This window comes from Arachis duranensis, chromosome 5 (genome assembly GCF_000817695.3).
Source record: "Arachis duranensis cultivar V14167 chromosome 5, aradu.V14167.gnm2.J7QH, whole genome shotgun sequence".
Classification (NCBI taxonomy): Eukaryota; Viridiplantae; Streptophyta; class Magnoliopsida; order Fabales; family Fabaceae; genus Arachis; species Arachis duranensis.
This window is the reverse complement of record NC_029776.3, coordinates 35594679-35612386: the sequence shown is the minus strand read 5'-3', so window position 1 is coordinate 35612386 and position 17708 is coordinate 35594679. Positions and strand designations below refer to the sequence as shown.

At 36.2% G+C, this 17708-nt stretch overlaps 1 long non-coding RNA gene across 3 annotated transcripts in view; it reads right to left on the bottom strand.

Annotated features, from left to right (window-relative positions):
- Positions 1 to 269, bottom strand: part of LOC127747789 (uncharacterized) — an 11264-nt gene extending 10995 nt beyond the window's left edge. For 2 of the 3 annotated variants that reach the window (XR_008009725.1, XR_008009727.1), the window contains exon 1: positions 241 to 268. This is a non-coding gene — a long non-coding RNA (uncharacterized LOC127747789). Of the gene's footprint in view, positions 1 to 240 lie in introns of all 3 variants that reach the window. The other variant, XR_008009728.1, reaches the window with a different exon arrangement.
- Between the last annotated feature and the right edge of the window lie 17439 nt (positions 270 to 17708).

Here is a 17708-nt window from a genome sequence, read left to right as displayed (position 1 = left end):
AACCCTTAACCCTAAACCCTAAACCATAAAACCTAAACCATAAAACCAAAACCATAAACCCTAAACCTAAAACCCTAAACCATAACCCCAAAATATAAACCCAAACCGATAAACCCTAAACCATAAACCCTAAACACTAAACCATAAACCATAAACCCTAAATCATAAACCCTAAAACCAATACGCTAAACCCAAATCCCTAAACCTTAAAACCTAAACACTAAACTATAAACCCTAAACCTCAAATCCTAAACCCCAAACCCTAACCGAAAATACCAAACACTAACCGTAAACCCTAAACCCTAAACCCTAAATGCTAAAGCCTAAACCATAAACCCTAAACCCTAAACAATAAAACCAAAACCCTAAACCTTAAACACTAATCCTAAAACCCTAAACCCTAAACCCTAAACCATAAAGACTAAACCCAAAACACTAAACCCTAAATCTTAAACTATAAACCCTAAACCCTAAATCCTAAACCTTAAACCCTAAACACAAAACCCTAAACCCTAAACCTTTAACCATAAACCATAAACCATAAACCTTAAATCCTAGACCATAAAACCTAAACCCTAAACCCTAAACCCTAAACAATAAACCAAAACCCTAAACCCTAAACAATAAACCATAAATCCTAAACCATAAACCATAAAACCTAATCCCTAAACCATAAAACCTAAACCCTAAACCCTAAATCCTAAACTCTAAACCATAAACCATAAACCATAAATCCTAAACCATAAAGCCCAAAACCCTAAACTCTAAACCCAAAACCCTAAATCCTAAACCTTAAACCATAAACCATAAACTCTAAACCCTAAACCATAAAACCTAAACCCTAAACCATAAATCCTAAACCCTAAACCCAAAACCTTAAACCCTAAACCCTAAATAATCAACCTTAAATCCTAAACCCTAAACCCTAAACTACAAACCCTAAACCATAAACCCTAAACCCTAAACCCTAAACTAGAAACCGTAAACACTAAACCCTAAACCACAAACCCTAAACTATAAACCATAAGGCCTAAACCCCAAACCACAACCCACAAACACCAAACCCTAAACCCTAAACCATAAACCATAAACCCAAACCCTAAACCCTAAACCATAAACCATAAACCTTAAAGCATAAACCATAAACCCTAAACCCTAAATCATAAAACCTTAACCCCTAAACCGTAAACCCTAAACACAAAACCCTAAACCCTATACACTAAACCTAAACCCTAATCCGTAAACCCTAAACCCAAAACCCTAAACCATAAAACTTAAACACTAAACCATAAACCCTAATCCTCAAACCCTAAACCCTAAACCTTAAACCCTAAAACCTAAACCCTAAACCCTAAACCCTAAATCCTAAACGCTAAATCCAAAACCCTAAATGTTACACCATAAACCCTAAACCCTAAACCCCAAACCCCAAACCTAAACCCTAACCTGCAAACACAAAACCCAAAAACCTAAAGACTAAAGCCTAAAGCCTAAACTATAAACCCTAAAGTATAAACCCTAAACCCTAAACCCTAAACCATAAAACCTAACCATAAACCCTAAACCCTAAACCCAAAACCTTAAACCCTAAACCTTAAACCCTAAACACAAAACCCTAAACCCTAAACCTTTAACCATAAAACATAAACCATAAACCCTAAATCCTAGACCATAAAACCTAAACCATAAACCCTAAACCCTAAACCCTAAACAATACACCATAAACCCTAAACCATAAACCTTAAACCATAAACCATAAACCCGAATCCCTAAACCATAAAACCTAAACCCTAAACCCTAAATCCTAAACCCAAAACCCAAAAGCATAAACTATAAACCCTAAACCATAAATCCCAAACCCTAAACCATAAACCATAAACCTTAAAGCATAAAGCATAAACCCTAAACCCTAAATCATAAAACCTTAACCCCTAAACCGTAAACCCTAAACACAAAACCCTAAACCCTAAACCATAAAGACTAAACCCTAAACCTAAAATCCTAAATCATAATCCCTAAACCATAAACCGTAAACCCTAAACCCCTAACCCTAAACCGTAAACCATAAATCCTACACCCTAAACCATAAAACCTAAACCCTATACCCAAAACCCGAAATTACAAACACTATACCATAAACACACAAACCCTAAACCCTAAACCTTAAACCCAAAACCAAAAACCCTAAACACCACCCGACAAACAAAAAACCCTAAAACACAAACCCTTAACACTCGACCGAAAACCCTAAACCATAACCCTAAGGCCTAAACCCTAAACCCCAAACCATAAACCTTAAACCCTAAACCCTAAACATTAAACCCTATACCCTAAAACAGAAACACAAAACCATAAACCCTAAACACTAAACCCCTTACCTTACACCATAATCCCTAGGCCTAAACCTAAAACCACATAACATAAAACCTAAACCCTAAACCCTAAACAATAAACCCTTGACCATAAAACATAAACCCTTAACCATAAACCATAAACCCCAAACCCTAAAATCTAAACAATAAAACCAAAACCCAAAATCCTAAACCCTAAACCCCAAACACCAAACCCTAAACCCTAAACGCAAAACCACAAACCCAAAACCCTAAACACCAACCCATAAAAACCAAACCCTAAAACACAAATCCTAAACCCTAAACCCTAACCCAAAAACCCTAAAACCTAAACCATAAACCATAAACCATAAACTTTAAATCCTAAACCAAAACCCCAAAAGCCTAAACCCTAAACATTAAACCATAAACAGTAAACCGTAAACCCTAAACCATAAACCCTAAACCCTAAACCCAAAACCCTAAATCCTAAACCTTAAACCATAAACCATAAACCCTAAACCCTAAACCATAAAACCTAAACCCTAAATCTTAAACCACAAACACTAAACCATAAACCATAAACACAAAATGCTAAACCCGAAACCCCATAGCCTAAACCCTAAACACCTCCCCACAAACACAAAACCCGAAAATACAAACCTTAAACCCTAAACCCTAAACCACAAACCAAAAACCATACACCCTAAGGCCTAAACACTAAACCCCAAACTATAAACCCTAAACCCTAAACCAGAAACTATAAACATTAAACCCTAAATCATAAACCCTAAAACATAACCACTAATCCATAAAACCTAACCCCTAAACCCTATACCCTATACTTAAAACCCTAAACCCTAAACCCTAAACCATAAACCCTAAACCCCTAAACCCCTAAATCACAAACACTAAACGCTAAACCCTAAACCACAAACCCAAAACCATAAACCCGAAGACCTAAACCCTAAACCCCAAACCATAAACACTAAACCCTAAGCCCTAAACCCTAAACCAAAAACACTAAACCCTAAACCATAAAACTTAAACCTTAAACCCTAAACCATAAGCCATAAAACCTAAACCCTAAACCCTAAACCTAAAACACTAAACCCTGAACCCTAAATCATAAACCCAAAATCATAAACCCTAACACCTAAACCTTAAACTATAAAACTTAAACCCTAAAACCTAAACCATAAAACCTAAACCCTAAAGAATAAACCCTAAACCCTAAACCAAAAACCCTAAACCCTAATCTTTAAACAATAAACGCTAAACCCTAAACCCTAAACTCTAAACCCTAAACCCCAAACCCAAACCCAAAACCGTAAATACTAAACCACAAAACATAAACCCTAAACCACAAACCTTAAACCTTAAATCCTAAACCCAAACCCACAAACACCAAACCCTAAAACACAAACCCTAAACCCTAAACCCAAACCCATAAATCCTAAACCCTAAATCCTAAACCATAAACTATAAACCCCAAACCCAAACCCAAACCCTAAACTCTAAACCCTAAACTATAAACCATAAGCCATAAAGCCTAAACCCTAAACACTACACCATAAACGCTAAGGCAGATACTCTAAACCACACAACATAAACCCTAAGCCCTAAACCCTAAACCGTAAAACATAAACAATAAAACCAAAACCCTAAACCTTAAACCATAAACCCCAAACCCTAAATCCTAAACCTTAAACAATAAACCACAAACCCTAAACCCTAAACCACAACGTACCAACACCAAACCCTAAAACACAAACTCTAAACCCAACGCATAATCCCTAAACTGTAAAGCCTAAATCCTAAACCCTAAACCCTAAACACAAACTCTAAACCCCAACTCATAAACCATAAAATGAAAACCTTAAACCCTAAACCCTAAACCTAAAACCCTAAACCCTAATCCTTAAACCATAAACACTAAACCCTAAATCCTAAATAATAAACCCCAAAACAAAACATTAATCACTAAACACTAAACCAGAAAACAAAAAACCCTAAACCAGAAACCAAAAACCCTAAGCCCTATACCCCAACCCACAAACACCAAACCCTAAAACACAAACCATAAACCCTAAACCCCAACCCATAAACCCTAAACCTTAAATCCTAAACCGTAAACCATAAACCCTAGACACGAAACCATAAACCCTAAACCCCAATCCATAAACCCCAAACCATAAACCCCAAACTCTAAACCTTAAACCATAAACCCTAAACCCTAAACCATAAACCCTAAACCCTACACCATAAACCCTAAGTCAGAAACTCTAAACCACACAACATATACGCTAAGCACTAAACCCCAAACCCTAAAACCAAAACAGTAAAACCAAAACCCTGAACCTTAAACCCTAAACCCTAAGCCCTAATGAACAAACACCAAACCATAAAAGACAAACCCTAAATCCCAACCCATAAACACTACACTGTAAAGCCAAAAGCCAAAAGCCTAAAGCCTAAACCCTAAAGAAAACCTTAAACCACAACCCATAAACCCTAAACCATAACCCAAAAACACCAATCCATAAACCCTAAACCCTAAACACTAAACCCAAAACAAAACCCTAAACCCAAAACCATAAACCCAAAACCCAAAACCTTAAACTCTAAACCTTAACCCACAAACACCAAACCCTAAACTCTATGCCATAAACCATAAACCATAAACCATTAACCCTAAATCATAATCAATAAATCATAAACCATAAACCAAAAACCCAAAACCCTAAACGCTAAACCATAAACCATAAACCCTAAACCATAAACACAAAATGCTAAACCATAAACCATAAACCATAAACCCTAAACTCAAAACCCAAAACCCAAAACACAAAACCCTAAACCCTAAACCCTAAACCCAAAACCCAAAACCCTAAACCATAAACCCTAAACCCTAAACCATAAATCCTAAACCCTAATACCTAAACATTAAACCTTAAGCCCTAAACCTTAAACCATAAACCTCAAACCATAAACCCCAAACCCTAAACCTTAAACGCTAACCCACAAATAATAACCCTAAACACTAAACCCTAAACCATAAACCCGAAACCATAAACAGTAAACCTTAAACCTTAAACCCTAAACCATAAACCATAAACCCTAAACCCCAAACTATATACCATAAACCATAAAACCTAAACCCTAAACCATAAACCCAAAACCCAAAACCCTAAACCCTAAACCATAAACACTAAACCCTAAACCCTAAATCTTAAACCACAAACCCTAAACTCTAAACCTTAAACCTTAAACCATAAACCCTATGCATAAACCCTAAACCCTAAATTTTATACTATAAAACACAAAACCCAAAACCCAAAACCCTAAACCCAAACCCAGAAATACCAAACCCTAAACCCTAAACCCTAAACCATAAACCCTAATCCCAAGACCCTAAACCCTAAACATAAAACCCTAAACCTTGATCCCAAAATCATAAACCCAAAGCCATAAACCCTAAACCGTAAACCCTAAAACATAAACCATAAAGACTAAACCCTAAACCTAAAACCCTAAATCATAATCCCTAAACCATAAACCATAAATCCTAAAACCCTAACCCTAAACCATAAACCATAAACCCTATACCCTAAACCATAAAATCTAAACCCTATACCCTAAACCCGAAATTACAAACCCTATACCATAAACACACAAACCCTAAACCCTAAACCTTAAACCCAAAACCCAAAACCCTAAACACCACCCCACAAACAAGAAAACCCTAAAAAATAAACCCTTAACACTAGACCACAAACCCTAAACCATAACCCTAATGCCTAAACCCTAAACCCCAAACCATAAACTTTAAACCCTAAACCCTAAACATTAAACCCTAAACCCTAAAATAGAAACACAAAACCAAAAACCCTAAACACTAAACCCTTTACCTTACACCATAATCCCTAAGGCCTAAACCCAAAACCACATAACATAAAACCTAAACCCTAAACCCTAAACAATAAACCCTTGACCATAAAACATAAACCTTTAACCATAAACTATAAACCCCAAACCCTAAAACCTAAACAATAAAACCAAAACCCAAAATCCAAAACCCTAAACCCCAAACACCAAACCCTAAACCCTAAACATAAAACCACAAACCCAAAACCCTAAACACCAACCCATAAACACCAAACCCTAAAACATAAATCCTAAACCCTAAACGCCAACCCATAAACCCTAAATCCTAAACCATAAACCATAAACCTTAAATCCTAAACCATAAACCTAAAACCCTAAACCCTAAACATTAAACCATAAATAGTAAACCGTAAACCCTAAACTATAAACCCTAAACCCTAAATCCAAAACCCTAAATCCTAAACCTTAAACCATAAACCATAAACACTAAACCCTAAACCATAAAACCTAAACCCTAGACCCTAAACCACCAACACTAAACCATAAACCATAAACACTAAATCCTAAACACGAAACCCCATACACTAAACCCTAAACACCTCCCTACAAACACAAAAGCCTAAAATACAAACCTTAAACCCTAAACCCTAAACCACAAACCTAAAACCATACACCCTAAGGCCTAAACACTAAACCCAAACCATAAACCCTAAACCCTAAACCAAAAACCGTAAACACTAAACCCTAAATCAAAAACCCTAAACCATAAACCCTAATCCATAAAACCTAACCACTAAACCCTATACCCTATACTTAAAACCCAAAACCCTGAACCCTAAATCATAAACCCAAAATCATAAACCATAAACTATAAACCATAAACCCTAAACCCTAAACACTAAACCCTAAACCCTAAACACTAAACCCTAAATCATAAACCCTAAACTCGAAACCATAAACCCAAAACCTAAAACACTAAACCCAAAACAATAAACCCTAACCCACAAACACCAACCCTAAACCCTAAACCATAAACCCTAAACCCTACATCCTAAACACCAAAATCTACACCCTAAACCATAAACCTTAAACGTTACACCATAAACCCTAAACCCTAAACCCCAAACCCCAAACCTAAACCCTAACCTACAAACACGAAACCCTAAAACCCAAACCCTAAAACCTAAAGCCTAAACCATAAACCCTAAACTATAAACCCTAAACCCTAAACCCTAAACCCAAAACCCGAAACCTTAAACCCTGAACCATAAACCCTGAATCTTAACCCTAAACTATAAACCCTAAACCCTAAACACTAAACCTTAAACACTAAACCCTAAACCCTAAACCATAAACCATAAACCCTAAATCCGAAACACTAAACCCTAAACCCTAAATATGAAACCCAAAATCTTGAACCCTAAACACCACCCTACAAACACAAAACCCTAAAATACAAATCCTAAACCGTAAATCCAAAACCCTAAACCCTAACCCACAAACACCAAACCCTAAACCCTAAACCATAAACACTAAACCCTAAACCATAAAACCTAAACCCAAAACCCTTAACCCTAAACATAAAACCCTAAACCCTGAACCCAAAACCATAAACCCTAAACCATAAACCCTAAAACATAAACCATAAAGCCTAAACCCTAAACCCAAAACCCTAAATCACAAACCCTAAACCATAAACCCTAAATCATAAACCCACAATCATAAACCCTAACACCTAAATCCTAAACTATAAAACCTAAACCCTAAAACCTAAACCATAAAACCTAAACCCTAAACCATAAACCCTAAACCCTAAACCAAAAACCATAAACCCAAATCTTTTAACCATAAACACTAAACCCTAAACCCTAAACTCTAAACCCTAAACTCCAAACCAAAACCCAAACCCAAAACCCTAAACACTAAACCACAAAACATAAACCTTAAGCCACAAAGCTTAAACCCTAAATCCTATACCCAAACCCACAAACACCAAACCCTAAAACACAAACCTTAAACCCTAAACCCAAACCCATAAACCCTAAACCCTAAAGCCTAAACCATAAACCAAAAACCATAGACCCTAAACCCTAAACCCTAAACCCTAAACCCCAATCCCTAAACCCCAAACCATAAACACCAAACCCTAAACCTTATATCCTAAACCCTAAACCCTAAACCATAAACCATAAACCCTAAACCCTAAACACTACACCATAAATGCTAAGGCATTCACTCTAAACCACACAACATAAACCCTAAGCCCTAAACCCTAAACCATAAAACCTAAACAATAAAACCAAAAGCCTAAACCTTAAACCACAAAACCCAAACCTTAAACCCTAAACCTTAAACAATAAACCACAAACCCTAAACCCTAAACCCCAACGTACCAACACCAAACCCTAAAACACAAACTCTAAACCCAACGCATAAACCCTAAACTGTAAAGCCTAAATCCTAAACCCTAAACGCTAAACACAAACCCTAAACACCAACTCATAAACCATAAAACCAAAACCTAAAACCCTAAACCCTAAACCTAAAACCCTAAACCCTAATCCTTAAACCATAAACACTAAACCCTAAATCCTAAATAATAAACCCCAAAACCAAACAATAATCACTAAACACTAAACCACAAACCATAAATCCTAACCACAAACCTAAAACCCTAAGCCCTATACCCCAACCCACAAACATCAAATCCTAAAACACAAACCATAAACCCTAAACCCAAACCCATAAACCCTAAACCCTAAATCCTAAACCATAAACCAAAAACCCTAGACACTAAACCATAAACCCTAAACCCCAATCTCTAAACCCCAAACTATAAACCCCAAACTCTAAACCTTAAACCATAAACCCTAAACCCTAAACCATAAACCCTAAACTATAAACCCTAACCCTAAACCCTAAACCCTAACCCATAAATACTAACCCTAAACCCTAAACCCTAAACCGTAAACCCGAAACCATAAACACTAAACCCTAAACCTTAAACCCCAAACCCTAAACCATAAACCCTAAACCCTAAACTATATACCATAAACCATAAAACCTAAACCCTAAACCATAAATCCAAAACACAAAACCCAAAACCCTAAACCATAAACACTAAACTCTAAACCCTAAATCTTAAAGCATAAACCCTAAACCCTAAATCTTAATCCTTAAACCCTAAACCCTAATGCATAAACCCTAAACCCTAAATTTTATACTATAAAACACATAACCCCAAACCCAAAACCCTAAACCCAAACCCTCAAATACCAAACCCTAAATTCTATACCCTAAACTCTAAACCATAAACCTTAAACCCTAAACACTAAACAAAAAGCCTAAACTATAAACCATAAACCCTAAACCCTTAACCCAAAATCTGAAACCTTAAACCGTTATCCATAAAGCCTAAATTCTAAAACCAAAACCCAAAACACTAAACCCTGAACGCTGAACAATAAACCATAAACCATAAACCTTAAACCCTAAACCATAAAACATAAACACTAAACAGTAAAAACCCTATAGCCTACACCATAAACCCTATACCCTAAACCCAAAACCATAAACCCTAAAGCCTAAACCATAAACAATAAATCCTAAACCCTAAACCCTAAACCACAAACCCTAAACCCAAAAACCCCAAACACTAAACCCTAAACTACACCATACAAATACAAAATTCTAGAACACACACCCTAAACTCTAAATGACAAATCCTAAACCATAAACCCTAAGGCCTAAACCCTAAACCCCAACCCACAAACACCAAACACTAAATCCTAAACACCAAACCCTGAACCCTAAACCATAAACCCAAACCTATAAACCCTAAACCCTAAACCCTAAACCCTAAACCATAAACCCTAGAGTCTAAGCCATAAACCCTAAAACCCAATCCATAAAGCCCAAACCATAAAACCAAACCAATAAACCCTAAACCATAAACACTGAATCCTAAATCTTAAACCATAAACCCTAAATCATAAATCCTAAAACCTAAACCCTAAACCCAAAACCCTAAACATGAAACTCCAAGCCCTAAATCCTAAACCCTAAACCTCAAACCCTCAACCCTAAACCCAAAATCCAAAACCAAAACCCTAAACCCGAAACCCTAAACCCGAAATCCTAAACCCTAAACCCTAAACCCTAAACCCTAAACCATAAACCCTAAACCATAAACCCTAAACCATAAACCCTAAACCCTAAACCCTAAAACCAAAACATTAAACCCAAAACCCTAAACATTAAACCCGAAGCCTTAAACCATAAACCCTAAACCTCAAACCCTAAACCCCAAACTTAAACCCTAAACCCTAACCCATAAATACTAAACCCTAAAATCTAAACCCTAAACTATAAACCCGAAACCATAAACACTAAACCCTAAACCATAAACCATAAACCCTAAACCCTAAACTATATACCATAAACAATAAAACCTAAACCCTAAACCATAAACCCAAAACCCAAAACCCGAAACCCAAAACCATAAATAATAAACCTTAAACCCAAAACCCAAAATCCTAAACCCTATATCTTAAATGATAAACCCTAAACCCTAAACCTTAAACCTTAAACCCTAAACCCTAATGCATAAACCCTAACCCCTAAATCTTATACTATAAACACAAAACCCAAAACCCTAAACCCAAACCCACAAACACCAAACCCTAAACCCTATATCCTAAACCCTAAACCATAAACCCTAAACCCTAAACTCTAAACCATAAACCCTAAACTATAAACCATAAACCCTAAACCCTTAACCCAAAATCCAAAACCCTAAACCATTATCCATAAAGCCTAAACTCTAAACCCAAAACCCAAAACCTTAAACCCAAAACGCTAAACCATAAACCATAAACCATAAACCCTAAACCCAAAACCATAAAACATAAACCCTAAACAGTAAAAACCCTATAGCCTACACCATAATCCCTAAACCCTAAACCCAAAACCATAAACCCTAAACCCTAAACCCTAAACCATAAACAATAAATCCTAAACCCTAAACCATAAAATCTAAACTATAAACCCTAAACCATAAACCCTAAACCCAAAAACCCCAAACATTAAACCCTAAACACCACCACACAAATAGAAAAACCCTAAAACACACACCCTAAACCCTAAATCACAAACCCTAAACCATAAACCCTGAGGCCTAAACCCTAAACCCCAACCCACAAACACCAAACACTAAATCCTAAACACTAAACCCTGAACCCTAAATCTATAAACCCTAAACCCTAAACCCTGAACATTAAATCTTAAACCATAAACCCTAAATCATAAACCATAAAAACTAAACCCTAAACCTAAAACACTAAACATTAAACCCCAAGCCCTAAATCCTAAAACCTAAACCTCAAACCCTCAACCCCATACACTAAACCCTAAACCTAAAACCTAAACCCGAAACCATAAACCCTGAACCATAAACACTAAACACTAAACCCAAAACCCAAAACCTAAACCCTAAACCATAAACCATAAACCATAAAACCTAAACCCTAAACCATAAACCAAAAACCCAAAACCCAAAACCCTAAACCCTAAACCATAAATCCTAAACCCTAAATCCAAAACAGTAAACCCTAAATCTTAAACCATAAATCCTAAACCCTAAACCCTAAACCCTAAACCTTAAACCATAAACCCTAAACCAACACCCAAAACCCTAAACTTTAAACTATAAACCCAAAACCATAAACTCTAAACCCGAAACCCCAAACCGAAAAACTAAACACCGCCCTATAAACACGAAACCCTAAACGCTAAACACTAAACTACAAACCCAAAACCATAAACCCGAAGACATAAACCCTAAACCCCAAACCATAAACCCTAAACCATAAACCCTAAACCATAAACACTAAACCCTAAACCATAAACCCTAAACCCTAAACCCTTAAACCATAAACCCTAAACCCTAAACCCTAAACCCTAAACCCTAAACCCTAAACCCTAAACCCTAAACCCTAAACCCTAAACCTAAAACCCTAAACCCTGAACACTAAATCATAAACCCAAAATTATAAACCCTAACAGCTAAACCCTAAACCATAAACAATTAAAACCTAAACCCTAAACCATAAACCATAAACCCTAAACCCTAAACCTAAAACCCTAAACCCTAATCCTTAAACCATAAACTCTAAACCCTAAACCTTAAACTCTAAACACTAAACCCTAAACTCTAAAGCACAAAACATTAACCCTAAATCACAAACATTAAACCCTAAACCCTATACCCCAACCCATAAACACCAAACCCTAAAACACAAACCCTAAACTCAAACCCATAAACCCTAAACCATAAACCATAGACTATAAACCATAGACCATAAACCCTAAACCCTAAACCCCAATCCCTAAACCCCAAACCTTAAACCCCAAACCCTACACCTTATACCGAAAACCCAAAACCCTGAACCCTAAACCATAAACCCTAAACCATAAAACCTAAACCCTAAACCCTACACCATAAACGCTAAGGCATAAACTCTAAACCACACAACATAAGCCATAAGCCCTAAACCCTAAACCGTAAAACCTAAACAACAAAACCAAAACCCTAAACCGTAAACCCCAAACCCCAAACCTTAAACCCTAAACCCTTAACAATAAACCATAAACCCTAAACCCTAGACCCCAACGTACCAACACCAAACCCTAAAACACAAACCCTAAACCCTAAACCCTAAACCTTAAACCCTAAACCCTAAACACAAACCCTAAACCCCAACTCATAAACCATAAAACCTAAACCTTAAACCTTAAACCCTAAACCTAAAACCCTAAACCCTAATCCTTAAACCATAAACACTAAACTATAAACCCTAAACCATAAACCCCAAAACCAAACATAAATCCCTAAACACTAAACCACAAACCAAAAACCTTAAACAACAAACCTAAAACCCTAAGCCCTATACCCCAACCCACAAACACCAAACCCAAAAAACACAAACCATAAACCCTAAACCCCAATCCATAAACCCTAAATCATAAATCCTAAACAATAAACCATAAACCATAAACCCTAGACGCAAAGACATAAACCCTAAACCCCAATCCCTAAACCCTAAACCATAAACCAACACCTATAAACCTTAAACCATAAACACTGAAATCTAAATCTTAAACCATAAACCCTAAATCATAAACCCTAAAACATAAACCCTAAACCCAAAATCCTAAACATTAAACCCCAAGCCCTAAATCCTAAACCCTAAACCTCAAACCCTCAACCCAAAACCCTAAACCCTAATCCTAAACCCTAAAACTTAAACCATAAACACTGAACCATAAACACTAAACCCTAAATCCTAAACCCTAAACCATAAACCATAAAACCTAAACCATAAACCATAAACCCAAAATGCTAAACCCTAAACATAAACCCTAAACCCAAAACCCAAAACCCTAAACCCTAAACCCAAAACCCAAAACCCTAAACCCTAAACCTTAAACCCTAAACCATAAACCCTAAACCATAAAACCTAAACCCAACACCCAAAACCCTAAACTTTACATCCTAAACCATAAACCCTAAACCCTAAACCCTAAACCCTAAACCCTAAACCACAAACCATAAACCATAAACGCTAAACTACAAACATTAAACCCTAAACCATAAACCATAAACCCTAAATCCTAAACCCAAAACCCCAAACCCTAAACACTAAACACCACCACATAAATACAAAACCCTAAATGCAAAACCCTAAACGATAAACCCAAAACCATAAACTCGATTACCTAAACCCTAAACCATAAAACCTAAACCCTAAACTATAAACCATAAACAATAAACCCTAAACCATAAAACCTAAACCTTAAACCCTAAACCATAAGCCTTAAAACCTAAACCCTAAACCCTAAACCAAAAACACTAAACCCTGAACCCTAAATCATAAACCCAAAATCATAAACCCCAACACCTAAACCCTAAACTATAAAACATAAACCCTAAAACATAAACCCTAAATCATAAACCATAAACCCTAAACCACAAAACCATAAACCATAAACCATAAACCCTAAATCCTAAACCCTAAACCATAAACCCTAAACCCTAATCCTTAAACCATAAACACTAAACACAAAACCCTAAATTCTAAACCCTAAATCCCAAACCCAAACCCTAAACCCTAAACACTAAACCATAAAACATAAACCCTAAACCACAAACCTTAAACCATAAATCCTATACCCCAACACACAAACACCAAAACCTAAAACAAAACCTTAAACCCTAAACCCAAACCCATAAACCCTAAACCCTAAAGCCTAAACCATAAACCATAAACCCTAAACCCTACACGCTAAACACCAATCCCTAAACCCCAAACCATAAATCCCAAACCCTAAACATTATACCCTAAACCCTAAACCCTAAACCCTAAACCCTAAACTATAAACCATAAACTATAAACCCTAAACCCTAAACACTACACCATAAACGATAAGGCATAAACTCTAAACCACACAACATAAATCCTAAGCCCTAAACCCTAAACCGTAAAATGTAAAAAATAAAACTAAAACACTAAACCTTAAACCCCAAACCCCAAACCCTAAGCCCTAAACCCTATTCAATAAACCACAAACCATATACCCTAAACCCCAACGTACCAACACCAAACCCTAAAATACATACTCTAAACCTAACCGATAAACCCTAAACTATAAAGCCTAAATCCTAAACCCTAAACCCTAAACCCTAAACACGAACCCTAAACCCCAACTCATAAACCATAAAACTTAAACCTTAAACCCTAAACCCTAAACCTAAAACCATAAACCCTAATCTTTAAATCATAAACACTAAACCCTAAACCCTAAACCAAAAACGCAAAACCCTAAACCCTAAACCCTAAACCAAAAATCCTAAACCCTAAACCCTAAACCCTAAACCTTAAACCATAAACCCTAAACCCTAAACCATAAAACCTAAACCTTAAACTATAAACCATAAAACCTAAGCCCTGAACCTTAAACCATAAAATATAAACCCTAAACCCTAAACGATAAAACCGAAACCCTAAACCCTAAACCATAAACCATAAACCATAAACCTTAAAGCATAAACCATAAATCCTAAACCCTAAATCATAAAACCTTAACCCTAAACTGTAAACCCTAAACACAAAACCCTAAACCCTATACACTAAACCTAAACCCTAAACTATAAACCCTAAACACTAAACCCTAAACCGTAAACCCTAAACACTAAAGCATAAACCCTAATCCTCAAACCCTAAACCTCAAACCCTAAACACTAAACCCTAAACCACAAACCCTAAACTATAAACCCTAAGACCTAAACCCCAAATCACAACCCAAAAACACCAAATCCTAAACCCTAAACCACAAACCATAAACCATAGAAACTAAACCATAAACCATAAACACTAAACCCGAAACCATAAACCATAAACCCTAAACCATAAAACCTAAACCATAAATCATAAATCCTAAAATCAAAACCCAAAACCCTAAACCCAAAACCCTAAACCATAACCCCAAAACATAAACCAAAACCCATAAACCCTAAACCATAAACACTAAACCCTAATCCATAAACCATAAACCATAAATCCCAAAACCAAAAACCTAAACCAAAAACCCTAAACCCAAATTCATAAACCTTAAAACCTAAATAGTAGACCATAAAACCTAAACCTCAAACCCTAAACACCACACCCTAAACCATAAACCCTAACCGAAAACACCAAACGCTAAACCGTAAACCTTAAACCCTAAACCCTAAACCTTAAACCCTAAACCTAAATCATAAACCCTAAACCCTAAACCATAAAACCTAAACCCTAAACCCTAAACCTCAAACCCTAAACCGTAAACCATAAACCCTAAACTGAAAACCCTAAGGCCTAAACCCCAAATCACAACCCACAAACACCAAACCCTAAACCCTAAACCACAAACCATAAACCTAAACCATAAACCCTAAACCATAAACCATAAACACTAAACCCTAAACCATATACCAAAAAACCTAAACCATAAACCCTAAACCCTAAAATCAAAACCCTAAACCCTAAACCCTAAACCATAAACCCTAAACCATGAAACCTAAATCATAAACCCTAAACCCTAAACCATAAACACTTAACCATAAACCCTAAACCCTAAACCATAAACCCTAAAACCTAAATCCTAAACCCAAATTCCTAAACCCGAAACCCTAAACCCAAATCCCTAAACATTAAAACCTAAACACTACACCACAAACCCTAAACCTCAAACCCTAAACCTTAAACCATAAACCATAAACCATAGACCATAAACCCAAATCCTAAACCATAAAACCTAAACCCTAAACCCTAAACCATAAAACCTAAACCATAAAACCTAAACCATAAACCCTAAAACCAAAATGCTAAACCTTAACCCCAAAACATAAACCCTAAATCCTAAACAACAAATCCTAAACCATAAACACTAAACCCTAAACCCGAAACCCGAAACCATAAGCCCTAAAACCTAAACCCTAAACCCAAATCCTTAAACCATAAACCATAACTGAAAACACCACACGCTAAACCGTAAACCCTAAACCCTAAACCCTAAACCATAAACCATAAACCATAAACCCTAACCCTAAACCATAAAACCTAAACCCTAAACCCTAAACACTAAACCCAAAACCCAAAACCCTAAACCATAAACACTAATTCCAAAATACTAAACCCTAAATCTTAAACTATAAACCCTAAACCCTAAACCATAAACCTTAAACCCTAAACACAAAACCCTAAACCCTAAACCTTAAACCATAAACCATAAACCATAAACCCTAAATCCTAGACCATAAAATCTAAACCCTAAACCATAAACCCTAAACCCTAAACCCTAAATCATAAACCATAAATCCTAAACCCTAAAGCATAAAACCTAAACCCTAAACCCTTAATCACAAATCCTAAGCTGTAAACCCTAAACCCTAAACTCGAAACCATAAATCATAAACCCTAAACCATAAAACCTAAACCCTAAACCATAAACCATAAACCCTAAACCCTAAAGCCTAAAGCCTAAACCATAAACCATAAACCATAAACCCTAAACTATAACGGCCTAGCTTTTAGCCTCGAAGAAACAACACTTTTTCGGGATCAAACAAATTTTTTATGGAATTTTTAGAAATTTTAGTGCATATAAGCACCTCTACTGCACAGGTGCTGTGTCATCAAGCTGCTGAGTCAGCAACTTGACTACACCAGACACCTCTCCTGATCTAAGTAAGCACTCGTGAAAAGTTGCGATTTTGAGCCACTTCGAGTCCGAATTTCAAAATTCTGATTTCCGTGGTCAGTCTTATTGTGACGAGCCAGTGCTTAATTTCGAGAGAAAAATTATATTAATATAATATTCATATATTATTATTTTATTTGGAATATTATATTATTATATTCTCTACTGTAATTAATGTTGATCTATGTTTAGTAA